The sequence below is a fragment of the Artibeus jamaicensis genome, unplaced genomic scaffold, assembly GCF_021234435.1.
Source record: "Artibeus jamaicensis isolate MK-2021 breed Jamaican fruit bat unplaced genomic scaffold, CSHL_Jam_final contig_540, whole genome shotgun sequence".
Taxonomy (NCBI): domain Eukaryota; kingdom Metazoa; phylum Chordata; class Mammalia; order Chiroptera; family Phyllostomidae; genus Artibeus; species Artibeus jamaicensis.
Window position 1 is genome coordinate 4,272,238 of NW_026521879.1, and position 3,981 is coordinate 4,276,218.

The window sequence follows — 3,981 nt, forward strand, 5'->3', positions numbered from 1 at the left end:
TGTTCCCTGAATACCATCTCTGAGATGGAAATGTTACTATCTCATACCCCGCCCCCAATGTAAAAGAGGTATGTGTATCTCCACTGTATCTTCTGTCTGATCCTACAGACTTTTTTGCTCTGCTTTCTCCCATCTCCTTAACTTGCCACCAACAGATCACATGTGACCCTAATTAAGTGTCCTTTGATTCCAATGTAAAATAAGCTGCAAAACTGCCATTCCCTAGAGCATTTTCAGAATCTCTTGAGATTTTACTTCCCAGCATATGTTGTCATTTTGGTTCAGATAAACTCAAAAAAATTCTCTACATACAGGTTTGGACATTTCTTTTGCATGTCAACCCTGGCCAAAAACTGGTGTGATGAAGGCCTGGTCCCCTGCTGGCCGTTTACTAAGTATTAAGTGAATCGGAGGCCTGTACTCAGGCCTTGGCCTTGCCTGTGTAAACATTCTCAGTTTACCAAGACAGTCAGTTCTTTGATGATAATAGTCTTCAGGTTGCAAATAACCCAGCACCGTTACCAGAGGTCACCCAAATTCACCTGGGTTTCATGTGCACAGCCATCAATTAAAGACAATGACATAAAAAGTCATAAACACTCTATTTCTGTTTTCTGAGAAGGATTTCATTTCTTAGGACTGCTTTCCTGAGCTCTCAAAAAACATTTATCTAGAAACTTGACTATATCTGTGAACAGTTTTATTTTTATATAATTTTAAACTACCCACAATTACACATTTCTTAAGCAATTCTTTAAATTTTTCTTTCATTCTCACCCAGCAGATGGTGCTACTTCCTTACATTTCCTGAAGATATCAGCTTCTGAAGAAACATCTTACAGTAGGTTTGAAGTACCTGTATTCCTATTTAAATTGGCAAACTTCTATTTACTCCAGACACTGTAATGCAATAAGGAATTTTGTAAGCTTGGTAGAACTCAGCTAAACATTTCTCCAGTGATGGAGAGCGGTTACTCCTTCTAGCTGGGAGAGCCAAGCCCACTCTGGGGCAAAACATACTCCTTTTCAAACAAGTGGGAATTATGGGGGAAAGATGGGAGCGAGAAAGTGAGACAGAAGGGAATAAATCACTGCCTTTCTCTCTCTCTGTCTTCGAGCTGGGAGTTCTTCAGTTAGAGGAAGCCAGAGGGCAGAGAGGTGCTCTGTCATCCTGCTTCTCATGAGCTATTTGAGGCTCTGGTGGAGGAGCACATGCGGGCCGCCATGTACCAATTAAAGTGATGTTCTTTCCCTCTGACTAATTCACATTTGGTGCGTTCTCTTCTGTTTTCCCTGCAGCCTTATGTGCAGTCATTGCTTCTCCATCGCACATTTTCTTTCCTTTTCTTGCTAAAAAGCAATACAGAAAAAATATTTATTTTCATAGCTTCTTTTTAGTCAGTGTTTTCAATTCCCAGCTCTTTTATTAGATGGCTTGTTTTTCTAGAACTTAAAATACGTTGAAAGGCAATTATGAATCCTTTTGTTACATTTTTCATTTATTTGTTTTGGCTTCATGGGTTTTTTTGTTGTTCTTTTTGTCAGACATACTTTTTTTCCCTAAAAATAATGTCTTTCCTTTTAATTTAGGTCTTTCTTTGACTTCAAATTTAATGTAAATTTTTTTCTGAAATTTTTTTGGTACATGAATTCATTATAAAATAAAAATAGGCTTTTTTTCCTTTGGTATTTGAAAAATCAATTAAGTCTTTTTTATCTGTTATGGACTAATTTGGATGCAATCACTCCTCTGCATTTTAAATTCTTTCTCATGTAATACTCATCCATATTAAGTCTCAATGTTATTTTGAAATATAACTTATTATGCAACACTGTTATTTATATCTATTTCAATTAATAGATTGTAAATTCCTTGGAGAATAGGCTTCACTAATTTTCCTTTACCCATGACCCTTTTCCTTAAGTATTATTAGCTAATGAGAATAAAATCGATGTAGGCATTTATTCATATTATTTCTCATCACTTCTGGTTTCCATACTGAGGCACTTGAAGTGATTTTATTAAACTTACTAAAATTTTTAAAAATTATAATTTTTTTATCTTAAGAAGAATTGAGTGATGTGGGCCTAATGTTGGGAATTATTAGTCTAGGAAAGGAATTTTGGTCTATTTTCCATTTATAGACTTAAATATTCACTCAGATATAGATGAAGTATTTTAGTGTATTTGTCAGCTTGAGTGACAGATTATGTAAAGCCCTTTCCTGTTATGAGGAGAAAGAGAAAAAAATTCAAATTGATTTATTGAGGATAATTAACAATTTTACAGTTAAATTAAAAAAATAAAACTCTACTTTTATTACTAAGTTTAAACTAGCTCTCACATATAAAGAATAAAGTTGTTGATGTAAGAAACATTCAAAATCTGTAGAGAATTTTTATGAGTTTATTTGAGCCAAGTTGACAACAATCGCCAAGAAGCAACATCTCATTGAGAAGCTGTGCCATACAATGGCAGTTTTACAGCTTAATTTATACTTAGAATTAAAGGAGGAGATGTAAGGGGGTTACATGAAATTTATTGGTGGTAGATTAGGGAGAAGCCAAAGTGGAGAAAATCTCTGAGACTGGATAAGGATGAAAAGGAGACACATATTTCTTTTACATTGCCAGGTACCGGATAGTTGATAATTAGCATTTACAGCACTTAGGTAGGAGAGGAACAACAGTGAGGGCTCTGTGGTTTGGCATTCAGTGTGTCTGCCCTGAGGGCTCTAGAGAAGGAGATTACTCTGACATTTCAAAGATATCTTAGATGCTAAAAGACAACAGACGAGCTCACTTAACATAAAGATTGACGTTAGTCAAGAAAGCTACAGGCCTAGGACGTGACTACCTTCCACAAACTGCTTTTAATCAGGAAGTTTAATGTTCAGACTATCCTACGTGGTTCCTTTCTGTCTCTGAGTTTGTAAGGCTGCTGCACAGGCCTCTCCTGAGCTTTTCAGGCTTAGTATGTGGCGCATTTTTTTAGTCCACAATGTTAATAAATCTACTAGACATCACCAATTTTATTGCATGTTTGATTTATAAATATAAAGGGTTTGGCAAACATAGAGTTCTAGTTTTGAGCATTAGCAGCAGAGTTCATTCTTGTATTATTATTTATAAATATTGTGTTATTTTACATATGAACAACTATAAACCTACTTTTGACACACCCTGTATATTTTGAAATTTCGTATTTTCCCATTTTGCAAGCTAAACAGAAATATAAATTTTTCTTTCTTCTGTCTCTCTCTTTTTTTTTTAAAATTCAGATAGTGTCCTATTCTGAATGCTGTCCCAAAGCAGGACAAGACCAAACACCAATGAAAATGGCAGCTGCAGTAGCAACACCAAGAACCAGGTCAGACTCAGGAGAGAAGAACTCTGTCTCCTCCTCCTCCTGTGTGCTATACATTCAGAGAAACTTCTCCAGTAACAAACTAGAGAAATGATTCCTGAAAGTACAGTTTTTTAAATTCCTGTTTTGGGTATTATACTTTTCCAGAGTCTACATAGAATGATTGCTACATATGTGGGGTGTCCATATAACTTATTGTCTAAATTGGGACAGCTTTGAAAATTAAAAGTTGCTCTACTGATCATCCCCTGAGGACAGGCATGCAAATTGTGACTGTCCCCAGAAAACCAGAATGTCTGGTTACCTATAGACAAATGATAAGAGAATGCATCTCCCCAACCACAGTTTTTGTGTCCATGGGGAGAATGAATTTACTGAATAGTATGGAAGAAGCATCTACAGTTGTTATCTTTTCTCTGCCTCTTCTATTCCTCCCGCCCCCTGAGGGATAAAGTAACTTTGCTGATTGGTAAAATTGGGAGAAGAAACTGAGCAAGTAATCTTCAGAGCAACCAATGTAATGCCTGATACTTTAAAAAATAAAGATTGCCCTAGATGCTTGTTGTAGCAATATCTGATATTATGGAAAACAATCTTTTTTTTTGCTTCATAAT

At 35.7% G+C, this 3,981-nt stretch overlaps 1 pseudogene; it reads right to left on the minus strand.

The window, feature by feature from the left end:
* Nucleotides 1-3,277: 3,277 nt before the first annotated feature.
* LOC119065608 (uncharacterized) lies at nucleotides 3,278-3,480 on the minus strand (annotated as a pseudogene).
* Between the last annotated feature and the right edge of the window lie 501 nt (nucleotides 3,481-3,981).